The sequence below is a fragment of the Equus przewalskii genome, chromosome X (assembly GCF_037783145.1).
Source record: "Equus przewalskii isolate Varuska chromosome X, EquPr2, whole genome shotgun sequence".
Classification (NCBI taxonomy): Eukaryota; Metazoa; Chordata; class Mammalia; order Perissodactyla; family Equidae; genus Equus; species Equus przewalskii.
The window spans coordinates 24,040,001-24,066,076 of NC_091863.1; positions in this window are offsets into that span (position 1 = coordinate 24,040,001).

Consider the following 26,076-nt stretch of genomic DNA (forward strand, 5'->3'; position numbering starts at 1 on the left):
CACGTGTTGATTCCCCACCCAGGTGCACAAATCTCTGTCACCTCTGATGGTAGAGACTATTCAAGTCAAATAAGTAAATCTAGGTCTCCATTCTCTCTTCCCTATCACCAAGCTAGTTTTCAACGTTTTAGCATTCTGTTTATAAAATGTGCCCGTAAGGACCTTGGAGTGCTCACTCAGAGACAATTTAACCTTCTGTACTCGATTCCATGGCTAATTGTGACATTACTGCTGATTGAAGTTGCTGTTGGATGTGACAGAAAAGACCTATATTTTCTCAACATTTCTTTGGTTTGTGTACCAGAAAGCTGCCTTTTGATTCAGAGCTGCAGCTGGAATTTGCAGTGTGTGACTCAGCCATTTGGTTTATGTTCTTTCCAATGCCTTTGTGGGGAAGTGTCATTTCATTTCTGCTTCAAAAGCATTTTTATGGGAGGTTCTGCTGGTATTTTTTAAAAATACCCTGCATCTCACAAGCATCCCATCATCCTCTAGCATCTCTCAGCTCTGCTACACAATATGAACTTGTCCTCTGATTTATCATTTAAGAGTGTGTGTGTGTGTGTGTGTGTGTGTGTTTTCATGCAGTTTCTTCATGAGTGTTCCATTCTCAGTCACTGAGCACAATTTTAGGGGATGCTAAGCTTATCTAGTGGAACAGTTACCTGGGAAGTCTTATTTTGGGTGTGTGCCCATGCATTACTCTTAGAGCAGTGATTAGAATTTTTGCTGTTTGATTTTATTCAACTTTAGTTGACCTAGTAGCCAAAAGTAGGCATAAATCACATATTATACGCCTCTTTAAACTCTCTGTGCCTTACTTTCCTCATCTGCCATATGGGAACAATAATAGAACCTAGCTCACAGTTGTGTTGGAGAATTAAATGAGATAATTCATGTAATTGTTTAGTTCAGTGCTTGGCACAGAATAAGCACTTGATAAGTGTGAATACCATTGTCGTTATCATTATTATCTCTTTACTCTGACAGAGTGTTCTCTAGAGTATTCATTTAGTCATTCCACAGATATTTGGTGCCTACCATTCGCCAGGCACTGTCTTCAACACTGGATTATCAAAGACACTCTTTGAATCTTCACTGAAAATATAATAGGTTTGTATTGAACACAGATATGATCAGATGCCTGATAGATGCCTGAATCAGTGGTTTGGAGGACATGCGCAGGTCAGTGAGTTGATTTAAGTCTAAGTGGTTGTTCTTATCTCCAAGAGAAAACCTATGGGCTGGCTGCAATTGCTTACATTGACATATTAGTAATCTCTGCACAGTCAGGCTGTTTATTCCATTGTATTACCAGTGCACCACATTTGTTCTACTTTGGGCCCTCTATATGTGCCACTCTCTGCCCATGACCATAGAATCACCACACCAGCCTGCCACAGATACCAGGATAAGCAATCCAGAGATGTGGGGCAAGGCCACCTTGCACTTGCTGACATGAGAGATGGCCTCAGGAATCCTTCAGTGTTCCAGAGAACCACTGCTTCTGACTTACGAAGTCCATAGAGTCTGGCTTAGAAGTCACTGCATAGGTAGGCACTATAGATTTCCCTTGGTGTAGCCCCTTCTGGGGAATAAAATTGTACTTATTGGTGGCTGCAGCAGAATCCTTTAGTAAATCTTGTGGCTTCTGCTGCTGGCTATAATCCTAAGAGTACCTCAGATTCTCAAATAGGACCTAAGACAGGGAGATAAAGGCAGTTGAGGAGATACTTGGCATCTTCCCATAGATATGATGGCCTCCTTAGGAGAACCTCCACCACTGCTTCCTTATGAACTTCATCATAGCTATAATAGCTTATTTAAATTCCTTGTCTACTGGAGATGCTGGCAGCTGTGTTCCTGACACATAGAGAAACCCGAGAGGGTGGAGCCAACCCACAGACACCCAGAAGTCTTTTTTCCTGAATTGGGAGCAAGAGACAGACAGAGGGACTCTTGGAAGTGGTGAGTCCCTGCTTCTGACTCAAGGTTCCGAGGGATGCCATGACTGCTGCAGTTCTCACATTCTGTGGGCCCCCCAATATCTGTACCCCAAATCCGTATTTTGGCTTAAGCTACTTCAGGTTGTGTATCTATGACTTGCAACTTAAAGAGTTCTGTCCAGGAGCCGAGCTGGTGGCATAGTGGTTAAGTGTATGTGCTCTGCTTTGGCAGCCTGGGTTGCATGGGTTCAGATTCTGGGCACTGACCTACACTGCTCATCAAGCCATGCTGTGGTGGCAACCCATATACAAAAAATAGAGGAGGATGGGCACAGATGTTAGCTCAGGGCAGTTCTTCCTCAAGCAAAAGGAGGAAGATTGGCAACAGGCATTAACTCAGGGCCGATCTTCCTCATCAAAAAAAAAAGAAAAGAAAGAGAGAGAGTTCTATCTAAAATCCTCTCCACTCTCTCTCTCTCTCTCTTTCTTTTCCTGCGGAAGATTCGCCCTGAGCTAACATATGTTGCCAACCTTCCTCCTTTTTTGCTTGAGGAAGATTGCAGAGCTGCAGTGCCCTTTGGAGCCATGGAAGGCCTGCTGATTGCCATAAAAATGTCTTTCCACCTGGCCCTGGAGCAACTGTATGGTGTTTTGGTGATGTTTTCCAAATATTTGAGTCAAGTTCCATGTATCTTTAGGTTTTCCTGGGAGATTCTGCTATATACTGCCATGATTTTTTATTGTGGTAAGGAGAACATATACTTTAAGGGAGGAAAAAGAGGCAGCCAAAATATTTTCTGCCCAGGTTGAAAAGTATCATGAATTCACTCAGAAGATTATACTGTTTACAAGATCCTATGAAGCCTTCAAGTCACCTCCAGAGGAAGCCAGTCCTCTGAAGTTACAAACTCTGTGTTTGGCGGCACTTCAAAAAAAAATATGAACAGGTTCACCTCTTTGCTTGGAGACTTTCTGAAAAAAGAACAAAAATAATGAGCTACCTAAACCTTCATTTCAGAGGGAGATGGGGCTCACCTTCAAGTACAAATGCAGTTACTCAAAGAATCATCAAAATCTCTCCAATTCCAAGTTACTAGGACCAAAAACATCTTAAAAGCATCTCAGAAGAATATAAACTAAGGAATGACATCAGCATCATGGCAAAGTGAGTTGCTCCCTTAGTATCCCCTGCAAGTTACAACTAAATGGGCATTCATTGACCAGCAGAAGATTCCCTGCACAGCACAACAAGACATCTGAGAGATCCATGCAGCTATACATCTGAAGATGGAAAGACTGGATCCCTGGGAGGCAGTGGAACCAAGTGAGCGTACCCCTGTCTCTCCCTGGCAGCAGCAAGCTGGTTCACAGATCCTCACACAGCAGCCAGTGTGACTCTAAGAGGAGGCAGGATAACCTGGCCTGTGTGAATGCTTTCAGAGTTGCAGCCTGGCCTGCAGGAGCACCCACAATGCTGTGGCAGCCCCCCTGGTGGGAATGCTTGATACTGAGTGACATGGCTGTGGCTCAGCTCTCATAGAGGCACCTGCCCATTGAGCTCAGTGCAGGTGAGAAAGTGCCCCACCTGCTCAGAAGGTGTCCCCACTCATGGAGCACAGAAACCCATGGGACCAACTGAGTAGTAGCTTAACCCTTGCATGGTGCCATTCACCCCTAGTGCAGCTTAGGCAAGAAGACACCCCATCTGCAGAGCACAGCAGACCATGGGATTCACCGAGTGGCAGCTCAGCCCCTGTATAGGCACCCCTCCCACCCAGCATACAGCAGCTCAGTCAGTCCCCTGCTGAGCACACAGACCCTGCCTATGGTGCCAAACCCACCAGCCCAATGCAGAGGCCCTGCCCATGTGAGTGCAACCTGCAGAGTGGCTGCAGCCAGCCCAAGCAAATGCAAAGTAGCCCTACCCACATGCCACTTCCAGGAGACAGGACGAGATCAGAAAACACAGCTCCTGCTCTGCCCCAGAGGTGGCACATGGAATCTGTGACACAAAACTATAAATGCACCAGCAAAGGATTGATTCATCAAAGAACATGAGGAACTACAGTCACACTTCAGAGCAGGGAGACAATGACAAGTCTCCAGAAACCAATCCTGAAGTCACAGAAATTTGCAATCTAAGTGACGGAGAATTCAAAATAGTTGTCATAAAGAAACTCAATGAGTTGCAAGAAAACTCAGAAAGACAGTTCAATGAGCTCAGAAATAAGATGTATGAGCAGACAGCATACTTCACCAAAGAGATTGAAACTCTAAAAAAAACAGCAGAAATTCTAGATATGAAGGACACAGTTAATGAGATAAAAAATAATCTAGAATTCTTAAAAAATATAGCTGACATTATGGAGTAGAGAATTAGTGAGTTAGAGGATAGAAATATAGAAATCCTTCAGGTAGAGGAGGAGAGAGAACTAAGATTTTTAAAAAATGAAGAAATTCTTTGAGAACTATTTGACACAATTAGTAAAAGCAATAAAGGAATTATAGGTATTCCAGAGGGAGAACAGAAGGAGAAAGGAGCAGAGAGCTTGTTCAAAGAAATAATGGCTGAGAACTTCCCAAGCCTGGGGAAGGAACTAGACTAATAAGTGCATGAAGTCAATAGAACTCCTAATTACATCAATGCAAAAAGACTTTATCCAAGGCATATAATATTAAAACTGGCAAAAGTCAATGACAAAGAAAAAATATTAAGGGCAGCAAAGCAGAAGAAAATAACCTACAAAAGAACCCCTATCAGGCTTTCAGCATATTTCTAAGCAGAAACCATACAGGCTAGGAGAGAATGGAATGATATGGTCAAAATACTGAAAGACAAAAACTCTCAGCTAAGAATATTCTATCCAGTGAAACTATCCTTCAGATACATTGGAGAAATAAAAGCTTTCCCAGATAAACAAAAGCTAAGAAAGTTCATGGCCACTGGACACCCCTTATAAAAAATAATGAAGGAAACCTTCCTACCTGAAACAAAAAGGAAAAGGTTTACAAAGATTTGAGCAAGGAGGTTTTGCTCAGAGAAATTAGGCAAGAAAAAGAAATAAAAGGTATCCAAATTGTAAAGGAAGAAGTGAAACTCTCTCTGTTTTGCAGACAACATGATTCTACATATAGAAACCCTAAAGAATCCACCAGAAAACTGTTATAAATACTCAACAACTATAGCAAAGTTGCAGGGTACAAAGCCAACTTACAGAAATCAGTTGCATTTCTATACACTAATAATGAACTAGCAGAAAGAGAAGTCAAAAATACAATCCCTTTCACAATCACAACAAAAAGAATAAAATGTCTAGGAGTAATTTTAATCAAGGAGATGAAAGACCTATACACTGAAAACTATAAAACATTATTGAAAAAAATTGAAGAATCCATAAAGAAATGGAAAGATATTCCATGCTCACAGATTGGAAGAATAAACATAGTTAAAATGCTCTCATTGCCTAAAGCAATCTACAGATTCAACGCAATGCCTATCAGAATCCCGATGACATTCTTCATGGAAATAGAAAAAAGGATCTTAAAACTTATATGGAATAAAAAAAGACCCAGAATAGCCAAAACAATCCTGAGAAAAAAGAATAAAGCTGGAAGCGTCACAATCCCTGACTTCAAAATATACTACAAAGCTATAGTAGTCAAAACAGCATGGTTCTGGCACAAAAACAGACACACAGATCAATGGAACAGAGTTGAAACCCAGAAATAAAACCACACACCTATGGAGAGCTCATCTTTTACAAAGGAGCCAAGAACATGCAACGGACAAAGGAAAATCTCTTCAATAAATGATGTCGGGAAAACTGGACAGCCACATGCAGAAGAATGAAAGTAGACCATTATCTTACACCATACACAAAATTAACTCAAAATGGATTAAAGACTTGAATGTAAGACCTGAAACAATAAAACTCCTAGAAGAAAATATAGGTAGTACACTCTTTGACATTGGTCTTAGCAGCATCTTTTTGAATACCATGTCTCCTCAGGCAAGGGAAACAAAAGAAAAAATTAACAAATGGGCCTACATCAGACTAAAAAGCTTCTGCAAAGCAAAGGAAACTAGGAACAAAACGAAAAGACAACCCACCAACTAGGAGAAAATATTTGCAAATCATATATCCAACAAGAGGTTAATTTCCAAAATATATAAAGAACTCAACAACAGAAAAACAAACAACCCAATCATAAAATGGGCAGAGGATATGAACAGATATTTTTTCAAAGAAGATATGCAGATGACCAACAAGCACATGAAAAGATGCTCAAATCACTAATTATTAAGGAAATACAAATCAATACTACAATGAGATATCACCTTACACTTGTCAGAATGGCTACAATTACCAAGACAAAAAGTAACAAATGTGGGAGAGGATGTGGAGAAAAGGGAACCCTTATGCACGGCTGGTGGGAATGCAAACTGATGCAGCCACTATGGAAAACAGTATGGAGATTCCTCAAAAAATTAGAAATAGAACTACCATATGATCCAGCTATCCTACTCCTGGGTATTTATCCAAAGAACCTGAAATCAACAATTTAAAGAGATTTATGCACCCCTATGTTCATTGAAGCATTATTCACAATAGCCAAGACGTGGAAGCAACCTAAGTGCCCGTCAACTGAGGAATGGATAAAGAAGATGTGGTGTATACATATATATATATATATATATCGGGATACTACTCAGCTGTAAAAAAGAATCTTTCCATTTGTAGCAACATGGATGGACCTTGAGGGTATTATGTTAAGCAAAATAAGCCTGACAGAAAAAGACAAACACCATATGATTTCACTCATATGTGGAAGATGACAAACACATGGATAAAGAGAACAGATTAGTGGTTACCTGAGGGGAAAGGGGTTGGGGGTGACAGATAAAGGTTAGACTACTGGTGGCGAACAGGATGCAGTCTATACAGAAACTGATAGATAATAATGTACACCTGGAATCACATAATGTTATAAACCGTTATGGCTGCAATAAAATAACTGAAAAAAAAAGAATGTAGACTAAGTTCAGAGGCAAGTACTGTATGGTTTGGTCAAAATGGCTCATCTTCAAGAGAACCTAAAACTGCCTTCCCAAGAAGCTGCAAAATGGGCTGAAAAGCCTGGGAAGTGAGAGAACAACAACAAAAATACTTGAAAACTCAAATGCATGAATGAATCAGATTTTAAGTAATAAAAAGAGCCAACTAAAATCCCTGCTATGTATAACATCTGATTTTCTGGTGAGTCTGCACTGATTGCCTATCCTCTTGAGTATGGGTCTTGTTTTTCTGTTTCTTCATATCTAGTATCCTGGAAATTATGAATAATAGGATGGACAGACTCTGGATTCTGTTATGTTCCTTCAAAGAATATTGATTTTTATTTCAGTAGGCAGTTAACTTGGCTGGACCTGAACTCCAAACTCTGTCTCCCCCATAGTGAGCAGCAGCTGAAATATTTGTTCAGTTATTTTTGCCTTATCTGGGTTGCTTGGACTTTCCCTTGCACATGCATAGTTCAGGGGTCATCCAGAGTTTGTGCAGAGTTTATATGCAGAATTTAGAGTTCCTCTTACTGAATCTCTCCTTTCTGATATTTCTCCCTTACTTTCCAGCTGCTGTGTTCATGTAACCTCTGTTCTCTCATTCTTCAAGCCAGTAGGACTGCATGTTTTCTATCCCAGTTTTAGCCACCTTGTTTGGGACTGACTACAGGCTGTCCTCAGCTAAAAGCTATAAAAGAGGAAACTTATCCCATTTCATTCCATGTGCAGACTCTCCTTTAATATTTGTCTGATTTTAGTTACTCTTCATTGACTTCAGGTAGCTTTTTTTTTTTTTTTTTTTTTTTTGCTGAGGAAGATTCACCCTGAGCTAACATCTGTTGCCAAACTTGCTCTTTTTGACTTGAGGAAGATTTGCCATGAGCTAACATCTGTGCCAATCTTCCTTTATTTTGTATGTGGGTCGCTGCCTCAGCATGACCACTGGTGAGCAGTGTTGGTCCATGTCCAGGAATTGAACCTGGGCTACTAAAGTGGAGCACACTGAACTTAACCACTAGGCCACGGGGCTGGCCCCCTCAGGTAGTTTTATATATTTTGTCCAGAGTTTCTAGCTGTTTTATATGGAAAGGTTGGTCCCATAGGCACTACTCCTCCATTACCAGAATGAGAACCTCCCCACAACAAGTATTTCTAAGGCCGTGACAGTGGCCCATGATGTATAGATTTATATAGTGGCTTTCTGCTACAGAGTAAAGAAATTTATTCCAAATTAAACTCCTACCATCCTACCAATAAAAGGTATGCATAAGTCCCAAATGTATAAGGCAAGAAAAGGTTGGTCCTCTCTTTTAACTACAAGTATACCCATGTGAAGAACGAAGTCCAATCCCCACAAAGAGTCCCTTGAAATCACAGTACTTCTATTAATTCTTAGTATGTGATGGTTTAAAATAAAGATCACTATTTTGTCAGAGTCACTAATGGTCTAGAATGAATGAGAGCTATCAATAAACATCAATGTCCATCTTTGTGATGGACAAAGAAAAAGTGGCATTCCCAAGGAATGCTTTTAAAAATTCAAAGCTCATTTCCCCATAATTAGTCCATAAACCCACCGCCACCAACGGAAAATCTGCATGAACTTTCCTCTTCTTCCCACCTATAATTCTGCCCATTGTAACAAATATTTTTACCTCTCTCATGCCTTCCTTTGAGGCCATTGTAACTGGATTTCCTCTGTGGAAACATTTTAGAAGAGAGAGAGAAAGAGGTGGGGATGGAGGAGAAAAGGAAAAAAAGAGAGAACGAGAGCGAGAGAGACCCTGTGATTGGCTGGGGTGTATGTGTCTGTGTTTGATGTTGGAGAAGAGATTAGAGACTTGGAAAAACCTTTGTTGGTGAGCCAACAGTGGGGGCAGAACCTGTGCATGCCTTGCTGGATGCTAATGCTGCCTGAATAATGGGAAATGATCACAAAGTCCTTCTGTTTGTCTCCAAATCATGACTTATATGTACCTAAATATATTCATGAAGCAAATTCAGTAATCTTTGCTTCACAAATATTAAGAGAATACATATTTTCATTTGCATTCTTTAACTCTAACTTCAGTCTTCTCTCCTACATGATGGTTTTCTGCTTTTGTAGCAGGAGGTAGTTCTTAATTACTGAGAAGCATTGACTGCATTCCAACTCTCTCTCAACCTGAGCGATGCTGACAAAAACAGACCAAACTAGCACCGAAATCTTTCTGGAAGGGTGAGACATTATCAAGGGAACTATCTTATCGAAGCCAGGATGGGTTGAATCTGCTGTCTGAGGAGTTGTTTTATGTAAGTCAAAGTAGATTCTGAAGAGAATGATCTTTTCTATTTAAAAAGCTTTTTTTTTGTTTTGCTTTGTTTTCTGGTAGACAGAACCCTTTGCTTATTCCCAACAAAGTAAGCTGCTTCTTCTAATTCATTGATGCTTATTTGTGTGTTTCATCTCTTTTTGTGTCTGAAGGACAGACTGTTTGTGAATAATAACTATATAACTCTCCCTGTGATGGTCAAAGGCAATTGTACCTAGCAGAGGGCTTTGTACATTGCCATCGTCAATAAATAATTATTATGGTGATAGGGATTTGTCTACACCTTTCAATAAAGAGGCAGAAATGAAATTACCAGTAAAGTAATGCATCAGTGGCCCAGTTAGGCAATTAGAGGTATTGAAAATCATGACAAATTGCTTTTTAAAAGGGTATGGTTTTTTTCCCCACTACTGTGTTTCAGGTCAGTAATTTTAAGTTCCTCAGACTTGAACTTTTTCTACATATACAAGAGATGACCATATTCTTAATCCATTTTAGATGTAAAAATGACAAACTTGAAAATTATTAGGTAAAAAGACAACTTACAAACTATTCTTTAGGTGGTAATTTCTATAAATCCAAGGAGTTAAAAGAACCTTTTGCCTACGAAAAGGTGAAAAACTTCTTATTTTCATTTTCAGGGAATCACAGGAAATCATGAAAGCATAAAATTCTTCTATAGAATGTCAATGTCAATTAATGATAACATTAAATAGAGTCAGAACTATTGATGTTTTGCAAATTCACCTTTTGGAGACACTTGGCGGAAACTGAAAAATCAAGGTCACTTGACTTTTTCTACTTCATTAAAATGGTGAAGCCAGATTTTGTCTTGGTAAATAATTTAAAAGTGTGAAATGATGTGTATAACTGAAATAAAAGTAATGAAGAAAGAGGCATGTTTTTCTCAGTATAACATTTTTAAATCACTATGGATGCAGAATGACTAGTTACTAGTAAAAGGCTTGACTATTTGGACTGAATTCTATATCGATTTCTGTTAATTAATACATCTTTCTTGCTACGAGAAGTTGAATCCCCATGAACTATAAATAAAATGCATCCTCCAAAACTAGAATATTTTTGAACAGATCTATATCTGGTTGAAAAAATCTAAAGGAAGAAATGAAAACAAATATAAACATTTTTTTTAAACTTACATTTTTATACTGGTTTAAGAACTACAAAAATGTTTCAAATATATTCGTGTGGTTTTTCGTAGTTATCCTATGCAATAAAAGGAGCAGATATACTCTTCCAGATAAAAAAACTGAACCGTAGAAAAGTTAAGAGATTTGCTCAAGGTCTAAAGGAGAGGTGGGATTAAAACTTGGAATTCATGATTCAATTTTCAGTGCTCTTCTATTGAAGTACTTAAACCACTGCTTTAGATTTATTTATGTATGTGTCTGCCTCTTGCAGAGAACTCCTTGAGAGCAGGGATCTCCTGAATGAATCCCCAGTGCTTAACATACCTCCTAGCTCATGGAAGGCGTTCACTTTATGTTCACTGAATTAAAGTGGAATAAATTAAATTGATGAGCTGAGGTTTATAAGAGGAAAGACAACACTGCTTTCATATCCTAGAAAATTGTACACCCATCGTAATGCTTAATAATTCAAGTTTGCATTAGTTGGGGAAAAGTCCATTGCAAACATTCACATGGCCCTTGGTTGCACCAATATATCCTGACACACTCAACATATGCAGACCAAGACTCTACTGTAGTCATATATTGCAAATTATTGGCAATGGCTGCTTTCTGGCTTTTTTCTCCCTTATCTTTTATTATCCCACCTTTGGTGGGATGCCTGTCCAATTTGTAACCCGACTGGAAAATCTTTCCTCAACTTACATACTATAACTCATCTTCTCATTAGTGGGAAAACCAATCTATTCTTTTTCAAGCACACAGGATAATATATTGCGTCTAAGTGAGACTCATTACTCTTCCTTGTAAAATGGCCCCCCAAAGCACTTTAACTCCGGTCACTAACATCATTTTAGGATAGCTGAGATTAAGACCTTTTATGTATCCCCACATTTACGTCACAACTTCTCTAACGTGGTGGCCTCAGGAGAGTGAAACATAAGCAGGTCCATTTCTAAGGGAAAGAAGCTGCATCTTAAAGGCCAGATAACAGTTCTAGCTACTCAAGTAGATGAATCACAGCACAGTGTGAGATATTGAAAAATATTAAAGAATGCTGTGCAAAGTTTTCTGCCATCAAGGAGATAATGATCTATTTAAGGAATCAAGATTCTCAACACAATTAGCAGGCAATGCAGAACTGCGCTAAATTATGTAGTACAGAATCCAAGTGCTACAGGAAATAAGAGCAAGGGAAATTGCTGCAGACTAGGGCCATCAGGGAAGAGAAAGGGTTTGCAGGGCACCACTTCTTGCTCGTGACTCTCTTTCCAGCTCTAAATTGGGCCTATACGAGACTACTCAGAATGCTTGCTGTAATAATTCATCACAAAATACTCCTTTCTTCTTGACCTCCTTTTTTTTTTTTTTTTTTTTTGGAGGAAGATTAGCCCTGAGCTAACTGCTGCCAATCCTCCACTTTTTGCTGAGGAAGACTGGCCCTGAGCTAACATCTTCTTCTACTTTATATGTGGGAAGCCTGCCACAGCATGGCTTGACAAGCAGTGCATAGGTCTGCACCTGGGATCTGAACTGGCGAACCGTGGGCGGCTGAAGCAGAACATGTGAACTTAACGGCTGTGCCACCAGGCCGGCCCCTTGACCTCCTTTTGGTTAAGCCAGTCTCATTTGAATTTCTTTGGCTCCCTATTTCTCACTGTATTTTTAGTACACTGAGCTTATATTATCCTTTAAGTAATATATACATACAAATAATTTCCATTTTATTTTTCAATTTGTTTAAGGAAGGAACGCAAATTTTTTTCTGTCATGTCTTCCATTGCATTAAGTAGTGTCCTCAACAACTTATCCACTCAATTGAAGTTGTTGGTTGATGGAATAAAATGACTGGGCTCTGGCATGTTCACATCTAGTAAAGTATCTGGCATATAGTAAGTACACAATAAATATATATATATTTTTTTGAGGAAGATTAGCCCTGAGCTAATTGCTGCCAATCCTCCTCTTTTTGCTGAGAAAAACTGGCCCTGAGCTAACATCCATGCCGATCTTCCTCTATTTTATACCTGGGACGCCTACCACAGCATGGCTTGCCAAGCCGTGCCGTGTCCGCGCCCGGGATTCAAACCGATGAACCCCGGGCCACCAAAGCAGAACGTGCGCACTTAACTGCTGCGCCACTGGGCTGGCCCCCACAATAAATATTTTGATGAAAATCCATCTAGATGTTAAATCAATGCATTCACTGGTCACTTTTCATTGCTTTATTATCAATTTAATCATTCAGCCAATAGATAGTTTTACATATGCATGCAAGTAAGAAGGAAACAGTTAATTGAGTTACTATAAGTAGAGATGGCTTGTGGTAATTGGGATATATTATCTCAAGAATATATGTATATATACATAAACACATTGCCATAGACACAGAGTTTGAAGTCTGTTACAAGATCTAAATCTTCATGTAGCAATTCTTCAATTTTAGTGTAAATAAGGTTATATAAAGTATTTGTCCTAAAAATTAAACACTACCCAACCATTTTTCTGTGTCTCTTTTATTGATTAATTGTCGTTTTGATTCATTGCTTGCTGCATTTAAAACAAAAGGCAAAAACTGGCTAGGCTTTAGAAAATGCCGTGTAGGGAGCAATCTACTACAACCAGCAAATGCTTAATGTCTGTTACATTTCTTCTACTGTGAGAGTCTCAAGTAAGTGGAGTAGTGGCTTTTGTAGTTAAACTTATGTTGAAACCTTGTCTCTACATCATGGCTTATTCATACAGTGAAAAGAACCAACTATGTACAACTACTCTTAATATCATGAATGAATCTCTCAAACTTAGCGTTGAGTGAAAGAAGGCAGAAGAGTGCATATTCTATGACACTATTAATGTAAAATACTAAAACTGGCAAAACTAATATGCACTATTCGAAGTAAGGGTACTGGTTTCCTTGAAGGGGAAGGGTTTGTGATGGAAAGAAGCAGGAGGGTGGCCTCCACAGTACTGATCAGATTCTGTTTCTTGATCTGGCTCCTACTTTCACAGTTGTGTTCAGTTGGTGAAAAATCATAGAGCTGTATAATTAAAATGCGTTTGTTTACTTGTATGTTTATTTTATTTTCATAAAGCATTTTAAAATTAGGTTAATATTTACCTTCTAGGGTTAACATGAGGACCAAGTCAAATGGCATTTATGAAAATGCTCGGCAGACACTGCATTCAATAAACAATCAATAAACATTTCTTCCTAATATGTTTAATACTTACACCCCCAAATATCTCACAAATAAGATTTTTGCATAATTTGTATCATATTTATTTTAATATATGATATAATGAAGCAGTGCACTAATATCTTTCAGAACATATCTGCTCTTTCTTCTTCTCCTGTCCTGCAGACATTCACAAACAACAAATAGTACCCTAATAGAACTGCTTTGTCAGGTTGCTATTCATGAGTCATTCCTTGCTGAAATTGTGTGCACACATAGCAACTGTGTAATAGTACCCATCATACACTAATAATGAGTGAACAGTAGCAGAATGGAGCTCGTAATAGAACAAAAAACACACAACAATCAGAGCAAAAGACCTTTCCATTTTTTTCAACTGGCAGGAAAAATATTGCTTGAAATTGTGATTTGGCAGTACATCTCAAAGAAAATAATATGAAATGACTTCCTGCATCGTCAATTTACTGATCAGGGCCCAATGGATATAAACATTGTGCTGAGGAGTTCTTTCTAGCTCTTGGACCAAACAGAGTGTGTTGAGGACTGATAGAATCCCTAGGTTCTCTGACTGTGCATTTCTTGCAAATTGCCTTAAAACTTTGGATTGGATAATTTCTAAAGAACAGAATCAAACATGACTACTTTTATTTGCCAGGTTTTTGTCTAATTGTAGCGAGTCACTTACTCTGGTTTGCTCACTAATGGTAGCCAATATCTTTCTTATCTGATTACATATCGTCTATTGCCCAATCTAATTATCACATTAAAGTTAAAGGATGATCATTGAGGGATTGGGTTTTACAATGAAACCATTATACTACACACTGGAGCTAAGCATCCCTCATAGCTATTATCATGCATATGTATTGTATGCTTGGGCCTCAATGTCTTCATAAAAAATTCCTGTGGCAAAAATATTTTTATGGTTCCTGGAATTGCTTTGCATTTACTTTTTTATCGATACAATAACTATATTAAGGTTTGAAGATCAATGTTGAACCTGCTTTCTGAAATCTTAAATAATCAACTTTTCCCTGGTGAAAGCAAAAACAGAAGACCTTAGAGACTTATTGTAATTGATTTTTCTTAGAACTGCAAAAACGTTTGTGAAGCAGCAAGAGAAACAAAGGGAGAAAATCTAAAGCAATTAGATATGACATTTCAGAAGACGGACTTGTTTATCCGGAGACAAAACGCCACCTGCAAAACTCTTCTTAACTGACTTTATGACAACACTTCCCCCAAACCAATAAGACAACTCCTCACATTTATAAATGAAAAACAGGCGGCGGGCTCTGTGGCTGAGTGGTCAAGTTCACGCGCTGTACTTCAGTGGCCTGGGGTTTGCCGGTTTGGATACTGGGTGCGGATCTATGCACCGCTCATCAAGACAGGCTGTGGCAGCATCCTATGTGGAAGAACTAGAATGACTTACAACTAGGATATCTAGGATATACAACTATGTACTGGGGCTTTGGGGAGGAAAAAAAAGAGGAAAATTGGCAACAGATGTTAGCTCAGGGCCAATCTTCCTTACCAAATATATATATATATACCTTTGGGGAAAAAAAGACAAACAATCCTACTGAGTTAAACACAGAAACGAGAAAAAATGCTGATTTTGATAAAGTAAACGGGACTCTAACGTATCGGTACTGGTCTCCATGATCCTCACACACTAGCCTTGCTAACTATACTTACATGATGTACCGATCAACCATGGTTGGTTTTATTAAGCAAACAATGTTAGCAGTCGGAAAAGGTACAAAACAGCAGACATCTGTCTCTTCTAAAACTAATGTTTTTGAGATGAGCGATGTTGTGGTTGGCTTATTTATTCAAGGTTGTTCTAATGAACACCAGGCAAATATAGCAAGATCCCCTTTTCTTAAAAGGGGAAGTGTTACTGGTAACATAACTGAAGTCATGTATTTTCAAGAAGTTTTGGACCTCAGAAATAATTACGCCTCCAAAAAGACGTACAAATGTCCAACACGTATATGAAAATACGCTCACCATCACTAATCATCAGGGAAATGCAAATCAAGAGTACAATAACATATCACCTCACACCTGTTAGGATGGCTATTATCAAAAAAAACAAGAGATAAGAAGTGTTGGCAAAGATATGGAGAAATTGGAACCCTTGTGCGCTGTTGGTGAGAATGCAAAGTAATGTAGCTGTTATGGAAAACAATACGGAAGCTCCTCAAAAATTAAAAATGGAACTACCATATGATTCAACAATTCTACTTCTGGGTATATATCCAAAGGAATTTAAATTGTTATCTCAAAGAGATAGCTGCAATCCCATGTTCCCAACACAATTCACAATAGCCAAGATACGGAAACAATCTAAATATATGTCAACAGATGAAGGGATAAAGAAAATATATATGTATATATATACAATGGAATATTATTCAACCTTACGAAAGAAGGAAATACTGCCATTTGCGACAACATGGATGAACCTGAAGGACGTTATGCTAAGTGAAATAAGTCAGATGCAGAAAGACAAATACCGCATGATCTCAATTATATGTGGAATTTAAAATAGTCCAATTCATAGAAGCAGAGAATAAAATGGTGGTTTCTAGGAGCTTGGGGGAGGGGGTAATGGGGTGATGTTGGTCGAAGGTTATAAACTTCCAGACTTTTTCTATTACTATAAATTACAAAAGTATGCTTATGAAGATGGTATAAAATGAATTTAACCCTGCAGAAAGCACTTAATTATCCATGCATGGGTAGTTCCCCAGTTCATCCATCAATCCATCCATCTTTGTATCTTCTGTTTATCTATTCAACAATTCATTCATTTATTCATTCACTCATTCACACCAAATACTTAATGACATTCCACTGTATGTCAAGCACTATGCAATTAAATTGCTTTTAAAAAGTTGTCTTTGGGGAAAGAAAAATGTGATAACGATTGAGAAACCCCAACTATTTGAAAGCTAAGAAAATGAAGAGCTTGGAACTTATTATCAAGCTAAGTGTCTTCAATCACCTTCCAAATGTTTTGCTGAGTAGGTGCGTTATAGATTGCTTGCATCTTATTTTGGAGTGATTACCAATGACATTAATAATTTCATTTAAGAAGATGGCAGTGGAATTTTTCATTTTACATTTCTCTTTAGACACTTACATAAAGTGATGTATGTAAAGGATGCAATGTATAACTTGTTAGGATGTTTCCATAATATCCTTCACTCTCTGTTGACCACATGATTAAGAGAAAGTTACAGTATGATAGCACACCTGGGATGAGAGCATACAAGTTCTCCTTGAAGCACTGAAAATTATAGGAGCAACAGAAAAAAATTATTGAGAAATATCACTCAGGGAATGACCACTTAGGAGTCGGTGGCAGCGGCATCAACAAGGGGCTGTGATAAGCTTGGGCAATGTCATATATTCCAAAACCTTTCCTATTCTTCCTGCACCGGGAAGAATAATAGGCAAGCCAGCTCACTGCAGGTAAAAGGTGCGGATGCTGATTAAATGCCTTACTTGTACGGCACTGTATTTTATGCAGAGCCTCACTTCACTGCTGGATTCTGTGAGGGGGAAATGTATGTAAATAATTAGAGGACACTTTGGTAAGATCAACATCTTGAATTGTTTTTTCTTTCTTCTTGGAGCTACAGGTACAATTCTAGTTTTCAAGCGAATCAACTGATTCAACTTTAATTCTTAAATTAAGAGGCACCGTTTAAAGTGTTTTACTTTAAATCCACATAGAGAAAAATCCTCTAACAGATTACCTAAGAACAGGCCAACAATTATCCTAGTTTATAGCAAACTGAACATTCTTTGAGCAGCAAAGATTATGCCTCTCCTTGCTGTGTGCATTATGCTCAGGACTCATCTTCATTAGGACTTAGACCTGATGGGCTGAGGAGGGTTGCAGCATCCAGACTTGCTAGAGAGGTTCGCACTCGGGCTAGGTGAGTACAGGATGCTCATATTTATTCTTCCTCATTATCTCATGTTCATGTGTCCTTTTAATAGACATTCACGCAGAGATGAGGCTGTAAACCTCCTATCCAGATGGCAGACCCCTCTTTGAAGAAATGTTTGCAAAGGTCCCTGCCCAACTGACAACAGTTTATTCTTTCCTAACATGCTTATTGGCTGCCATAGAGCAATGGGAGGTATCTAATTTGGGCAGTATGAACTTGGCAATTCGTGTATAATTGTTGGCTTATTGAGCCAGGGTATTTTCACTTTTATGATTAAACTCACTTTTATACTCTTGCTGATGAGTTTTCTGGTACCTAAATGTAAGCCCAAACTACTTCCATATTCATCGGTCATTATTCTCAGCTGGAAATTTCTTATGTTTTCTCATATGCAGCATGAACAAGAAACAGCCAAACCAATGAATAAGCAATTCCTGCACTGTCAATTTTATTTTTTTATTGAAAAAACATATTTATATTTTGATAAGTACACAAATCATAAGTGTATGTCTCAGTGAATTGCCATGAAATGAACATATCTATGTAACCAGCATTCATATCAAGATACAGAATATTACCCAGAAGCTGCGCTTGTGCCCGCGTGGTCACAATTCCCCTTCCTGGTATAACCACTGTCCTGACTTCTAATACCATAAATTAGTTTTTCTGAAATTGAACTTTGTAGAAATAAAAAAAATTCAGTGTGTACTCTTTTGGGTAAGGCTTCATTTACTCGTCATTTTATTTGTGATATTTATCCTTGCACCTGTGAGTAGTTATAATTTGTCCATTATCACTGCTCTATGGCATCCATTGTATGAATATACCATGATATATTTATCCATTTTACTGTTGGTGGGCAACTGGGCAGTTTTCACTTTTGGGTTATTACAAATAGAGCTGTCATGTACATTTTTGTCAATGTCTTTTAGTAAACATATCTTTTGACCTGTCTCCTTGCTGTAGTTGGAAGAAAAATTACAAACTAAACCAGAAGTACCCTCCTAAAAGATAAGCCTGTGATGCCACTGTTGTTTGGGACCTGCTATGTGACTAACCGGATTTTGAACATAAACAACTCCCTCTGCCACAATGCTTTCCCTCAGGAACGCAAACTCATTGAGCAACTTAGCAAAATAGCCCCAAGATACTCCTGTTCTCAGTTGAAAACCAACCAGATTTCAGTTAGGGATGAAAGCAAAATTTAGGATAAAAATATGCAAGCTTAAAGCCATATAGAACAGCACAGCCAAAAACACTCATTAAAATTACTCATGAACAAAAGAGATTTGCACTAATTAAAATGCCTAGTCACTGTAGAGTGGATTAACAGGGAAGACTGATTTAGTACCAAATGGCTTCATTTTATGGCTTTACATCAAACTTTTGAAATATTTTCAGTTAAGGAAATGAAACGAAGATGAAAAAAAAACCTCACAGGGAAACAGATAAAATACCACAGACCTAAGGAGATCCATTATCATCATTATGGCAGTATTTTCTATCACATTTATGAATTTGGGCAATTTTTATCACACTTGTTGTTAAGGGACAATTGAGCAGGTGCCATTTTATGAGCTACTAATTCTTTAGTGATTCCCAAGTGGAGGATCCACACACAAGGGTCAATTATTATGAGTCTAATAGAAGTGCTGTGATTGGGAAAAATGCAAAGTAACATTAATCTCCCCATTGCTCCCTTGAGCAGAGTTCAGCTGTAAATTTCAGTCCTGAGGAGCTTGGAGACCACCAACGTGGCCAGAAGAGTTTCAGATTTGCTACATCAAGGGCAGAGTGAGCTGATTGTTTTTAATATAATTTTATAAAATCAGTTCCTACTTTTAACATTATAGGAATATTTAAAGGAAAGGAATATTAAATATTATTCCTATAATTAAAATATAGGCTGTACATTTCAATATGTTTCCCTGATATTTTAACCTTCAAATTCAAAATCATTCCTAGTTTAGACCAAAAGTCCTCATTCTTTTCTGGCTTCTATTTCAGTATTTATGTGACTAAGCATGGGAAATTTTATTCAGGTGATGTGGAATTTACATCCTTATTTCTCATGAAAATCAGAACAACCACAAATCTTTCTAAAAAGTGAAATTACAAATGCGAAATACTTAGCACCATCATTACCCACTTGGCATTCAACCAGGTTAGGTTTCTTCTAGCATATGTTTGTATGATATTGACACATAACTATCATTTGCCACGTGTGGATGGGGCCATAGAAATGGGAAGAAAAGGAAAGAAAGGTGAAAGGATACTAACATTTATTGATGGCTTCTTATAGTGAGGTAAAAACCTCAATATTTTATACGTGGTAGCTGATTTAATCCTTTCAATAACGCTGCAAGGTATGACGTATTAAACTCTCTACATATTAGAAAGTTGAGACTCAGTGAAGTTAAATATCTTGACCAATGTTACTCCCTAGTGAATAGTGGACTCAGGAATCAGAGCCACTACCTGCCCACAATACTTTTCCACGATACTACTTGGCCTTCTCAGTCCAAGGACTGATTCTTGTAGTTAAGATACTTAATGTCCTATAGGAAAGCTTGAAATGAAAATGCTCATGGCTTACCTGCCAGTGCACCAAGCAGTTCTCTAAGTTTAAGGTTATTGTGTCTCATACCAGTTTTGACACTGGCAATGTACTTTTAGGACTCTCAAGAGATGCCTACCTCCATCCAGTTATGAGTCCCAAGACAACAAGGAGGGCTCAGCCAGCAGCTCCAGGCCACACCTGGGCCAAGTTCAAGCTGCCAAGAAAGGACAAGGCTGCTACAATTCATTGTCTCCAAGCTGACCCTGCCTCTCGATTTAGAACAGTCCACATCTCCATGTCCTCATTCCTTGCTCCCAGTTTGCTGTTTTCCCTGTATCCAGTCTCCCCCGACTCCAGACCATCCTTGAAGCTGCTGCCAGAGATCTTGAGGTTTGTAAAATGCAAATCTGACCATGTCACTCTCCTCCAAAAAATTCTCTAATCCCCATAGAATTACGACAGCTTCTTAGATTAGCACACAAGAATCGGGCCCCTTCTTCCTTTTCTGACCTTGCTTCTCCCCTTATCTCCTTTCACTTTCATATCTTCTTCTCTGACCATTCTGAAATATTCAGGATATTTCAGACTATCCCTGAACATGACAAGCTGCTTCATATCGCCAAGCCTTTGTTCATGCAGTTTTGTCTGCCTGGAATATCCCTCCTCCCCTTTTCTCCTGAGAAAACCCAACTTTGTCTTTCATAGTTCAATTCCAACATTAACTCCTTTAGAGCTTAATGTCTGATTTGTACGTCCTCCTATGTATTCAAATATAATACAATTACACTACTGAATTGCAGTAATTTATTTGACTGTTTTCCCATTACTTGGTAAGCTTCTTGAGGACAGGAGCTATGGTTTCAGCCATGTTGTTTTCTGTACATAGCATGAGAGCATGGACTCTGTATCATGCTTCTTGAATTCAAATCTAAGCTCTGCCACTTACTGACGGGCTGACTTCTCCCTTCTAAGCCTCACTTTTCTCATCTATAAAATGGAAGATTATTCACATTGTAGGGTTATTGTTAGGATTAAGTGAGATTAGCCCATGCCAACAACGCACAGTATCTACCATATGTTAAATACTCAATAAGTGTTAGTTATGACTATGATGAGAAGAACAGTAACTATTTAATGAATAATCACTCTCAATGTATAATAATAATGATTATGAATTCAATAAACTTTTATTAGAGCTTTGAAGGACTTCCACCTTTGTCACACATATCAGAGGAACTCTTAACAAGAGCTACAATTTACAGTATCTAATAAAGAAAGAAAACTAAAATATCTTCTAGTACCCTTGCTCCACTTTGCAGATGAAGTAGTTGAGGCCCTGTAGCATCAATTGTATCAGTTAGGCTTTGATCAGAGAAGCAGAACCCTTTTGAGTGACATCAAATGAGAGCTATATTATATGGAACAGACCTTGGGCAATTGTGAGAGCTGGTGGATGAGTCTATGTAAGCCTATTGCTTTCATGTCTGGCGGTGAGTCTGAAGCCACAGTAGATCAGGAGAACCAGCAGTCAGGAAGCAAAGCTGAACTTGAGGTAAAGGAGCGTGAGGAAAAACTGGAACCTTCAAAAACAAACTGGAACCCACCGAGACAAACTGGAACACGTTTGTCTCCCATTGCCTCCAGCCTTAATGATATAGGTGACCTGAAAAAGGAGATGGTGTCCTTTGCTCTTGAGCTGCACACGCGCTTGGCTCAAGACTTGGAAAAATTGAAAAGTGAGATGTGGCAGGAGCTGAAGGAGTTTAGAACTAGCGGCTACCAGTACCAACAAGGTGAACAAGCAGATAGGCAGTAATGTGTGTGAGCTGCGGAGGACGTGGGGCCTTGCACTGACCTTCAGAGCATAGAGGCTGCTGCTTCACTTTCACCTTCTAAATATCATGCAGATTTCTCTTGTGGCCAACTCTAACCCAGGGAAAGGAATTACTGGAAATGTAGTTCCAGCTCAGACAAATTGGCACAGTTTAAAGCCACCACATGATTGGAAGAATTAACAGTTAAAATGCCCATACTTCCTAAAGCAATCTATAGATTCAGTGCAATCCCTATCAAAGTTCCAATGACATTTTTCCACAGAAATAAAACAAAGAATCCTAAAATTTATATGGAACAACAAAACACCCTGAATAGCCAAAGGAATCTTGAGAAAAAAGAACAAAGCTGGAGGTATCACACTCCCTGATTTCAAAATATACTACCAAGCTATAGTAATTAAAACAGCATGGTACTGGAACAAAAATAGGTACACAGATCAATGGAACAGAATCAAGAGCCGAGAAATAAACCCATACATGTATGGACAGCTAATTTTCAACAAGGGAGCCAAGAACACACAATGGAGAAAGGAGAGTCTCTTCAATAAATGGTGTGAGGAAAACTGGACAGCCACATGCAAAAGGACGAAAGCAGACCATTATCTTACACCATAAACACAAATTAACTCCAAATGGATTAAAGACTTGAATGTAAGACCTGAAACCATAAAACTTTTAGAAGAAAACATTGGCAGTGTGCTCTTTGACATCAATCTTAGCAGCGTATTTTCAAATACCATGTCTGACTGGGCAAGGGAAACAATAGAAAAAAATAAACAAATGGGACTACATCAAACTAAAAAGCTTCTGCATGACAAAGGAAACCATGAAAAAAATTAAAAGACAACTCACCAACCTAGAGAAAACATTTGCAAATCATATATCCAACAAGGGGTTAATTTCCAAAATACATAAAGAATTCATACAACACAACAACGAAGAAACAAACAACCTGATCAAAAATGGGCAGAGGATATGAACAGATGTCTTTCCAAAGAAGATATACAAATGGCCAATGGGCACATTAACAGATGTTTATCACTAATTATTAAGGAAACGCAAATCAAAACTACAATGAGATATCACCTCATGCCTGTCAGAATGGCTATAATTAACAAGACAAGGAATAATAAGTGTTGGAAAGGATGTGGAGAAAAGGAAACTCTCATACACTGCTGGTGGGAGTGCAAACTGGTGTAGCCACTACAGAAAACAGTATCGATAGTCCTTAAAAAACAAGAATAGAACTACCATATGATCCACCTATTCCACTGATGGATATTTATCCAAAGAACATGAAAACATGAATGCATAAAGATATATGCACTTCTATGTTCATTGCAGCATTATTCACAATAGCCAAGACTTGTAAGCAACCTGGGTGCCCATCAAAGAAAGAACGGATTAAGAAGATGTGGTAGATATACACAATGGAATACTACTCGGCCATAAAAAGGATGAAATCTTGCCATTTGTGACAATTTGGATGGACCTTGAGGGTATTATGATAAGCAAAATAAGTCAGAGGGAGAAAGTCAAATACTGTATGATCTCATTTGTAAATAGAAGATAACAATAACAACAAACACACAGAGAGAGAGATTGGATCAGAGGTTACTAGAGGGGAAAAAGGGAGGGAGGAAGGTGAAAGGGGTGAGTAGGCACACGTGTGTGGTGATGGATGCTAATTAATCTTTGGGTGGTGAACATGATGTAGTCTAGACAGGAATTGAAATATAATGATGTACACCTGAAATTAATGTAATGTTATAAACCAATGTTACCCCAATAAAAATTAATTAATTAAATGGTCTGGGAGAATATACAAAAAAAAGCCACCACATCAAGTAACAACTCCACAAATGTAAAATTGTAGAGCTGGCCCTAGAAGCCAATGTTCTTTTCATTAAATTAGTGTCCTATCTATAATAGTATGAATTTCAAGGCTAAGAGCATATATTTTATTTTGGAAGGATTAAGTATTAAATTTTTGAAAACAGATATGAAATCACCGGATTTTCATCAAAAGTGATGCCATTTTTTACAGTAATCCTCACAAAATTTGCTTTTGTAGTATCAAATGGTCTGTGAAATCATTGAGGCCCAAGCTCCTTACTCAATATGACATCCCTGTTGGAAAAATTTGGCTTAACGTTGATCCATAGAATATTCCACTTCTTGACAAAATAGGGAAGATTGTTTCTGAAGCTCTGATCCTTGTGGGGAAGTTCTGAATCGTTCAGTTTTGGTCAAAATCACACAGACCTATTTACCCACAGAGGCTTTTGGTTTCCCAGAGATGGTCTAATCTAAGATCACAAAACCACAAGTAGCCACTGACCATTTTTTGTCTGATTTTGTGAAAACTCTTCCGACACTCCAAAATCTACTACTTAGTATTGATGGAAATTTTACATATAGGAGAACCTGAATTTCTACGAAAAGTTTGGTTTAGGTAGCTTCATCCAACTAATTAAATATTGCTCAAAAAGCTATATGAAAAATAGAACGAACAGAATGAAGAATGACCTCTAGGTGGCCCCAGAGCTCTGTTTCTGTTCTGGCATCTTTGGGTTCTTACCTAAAGTCTCCACTAACGTAGAAACAACAACACACTTTGTGATAATTGTTAACTTTATGACAAACTTTATCCCTTACGCCTTTCAATTCCTTTTTACCTTAATCACAACTTCCTTAAAGTGCCTGTTTTGAAAACACGTTTCTTCAATTCTTCCCACAGCTCTTGTTTTGCCTTTCTTGTAGATGATTTAGCTTAAAAACATGAATCGGTAGTCTTATAATGCTCTATACTGTAACTATACAAGGCACCTTTAAAATATTCTGACTGAGTTTTTAATTGTCATTTGCTTTAAGGAGAGGAGTAAAGGCCTTTAAGTGTACCTGGAACCATTTTTCCCATGATAGATGGTAGATTCCAAGAATCTGGTTCCTTTCTCTCTGAGACTGAACCTTCACTTAAAGGGCTTTGATTATACAAACCAGGCTGTCCATGGCCCATGCAGGGCTGACCCACGAGGCATGTTCACCTTGACAAGACAGCTGGGTTTCCAGGGATGGACTGAGATGTCAGAAAACATAGTGTGAGGATTGGAGCTGGCTTCAGAGTCCAGTTTTAGGGCAGTGGCTTTCCTGACTTGGGTAACCAATTCAGCAGTATCTTCAGAGTGACGACCTTTTGCACAGAGGCCAGTGTCAGAAATGTCTCATGCAAAATTCAGCTCACTTCCTCCTCTGTAGCCTTTTCTTTCCTTCTGGGATAGTCTGCTTGCCATTCTTGTTAATTCTTTCTATGCTATTAAGCGAAACAAGGATACTTACTGAAGATAGTTTAACACACCAAGTTTCCCAAAGATGTTTTCATCAAATAAGCTATTATTTAATATCAGAATAAAACAGTGGTTAAGACCTTGGGATTTAGAGTCAGGGAGATGTGGGCTAAGTTTTAGCTATACCACTTACTAGCTGTGCAGGCACAGGAAAATTAGTTCATATCTCTGAGCTTGGTTTCCTAAATGATATAATAAGGACAATACCTCAGAGCCATGCTGTGAGGATCAAATGAAATATCAGTGGATATAGTGATTAGCACCAAGAGAGCATGCCATAAGTGACAGCTCTTACTACTTTTAATATTGTTTATACAGAAGTGAAGTTATAATGACATCTGGTAGAAATGGGTTTAAAGTACGGAGTCTGAATTCACATCTTGTCTTTCTATCCAGGCATCATCCTTTACGAATTGTGAGACCTTAGGCAAATTGTTTAAACCCTTAACTCCCTATGCCTTTGTCTCTTCATCTTCAGAATGGGGAGAACAGCCACTTCATAGGGCCATTGTGAGGATTTTATCACACACACACACAAACTTGGTTTTAATACGCAGCTTTTAATCTGTTAGAAATTCTTGAGTAAACACCCACTCTTATTGAGGATGACAGGCTATGAAATTAGCCTCTAAGCAACAAACTGGGTGAATTTTGGGAGCCGAACAGAGAGAGTGAGTCCCACGGCTTTCATACAT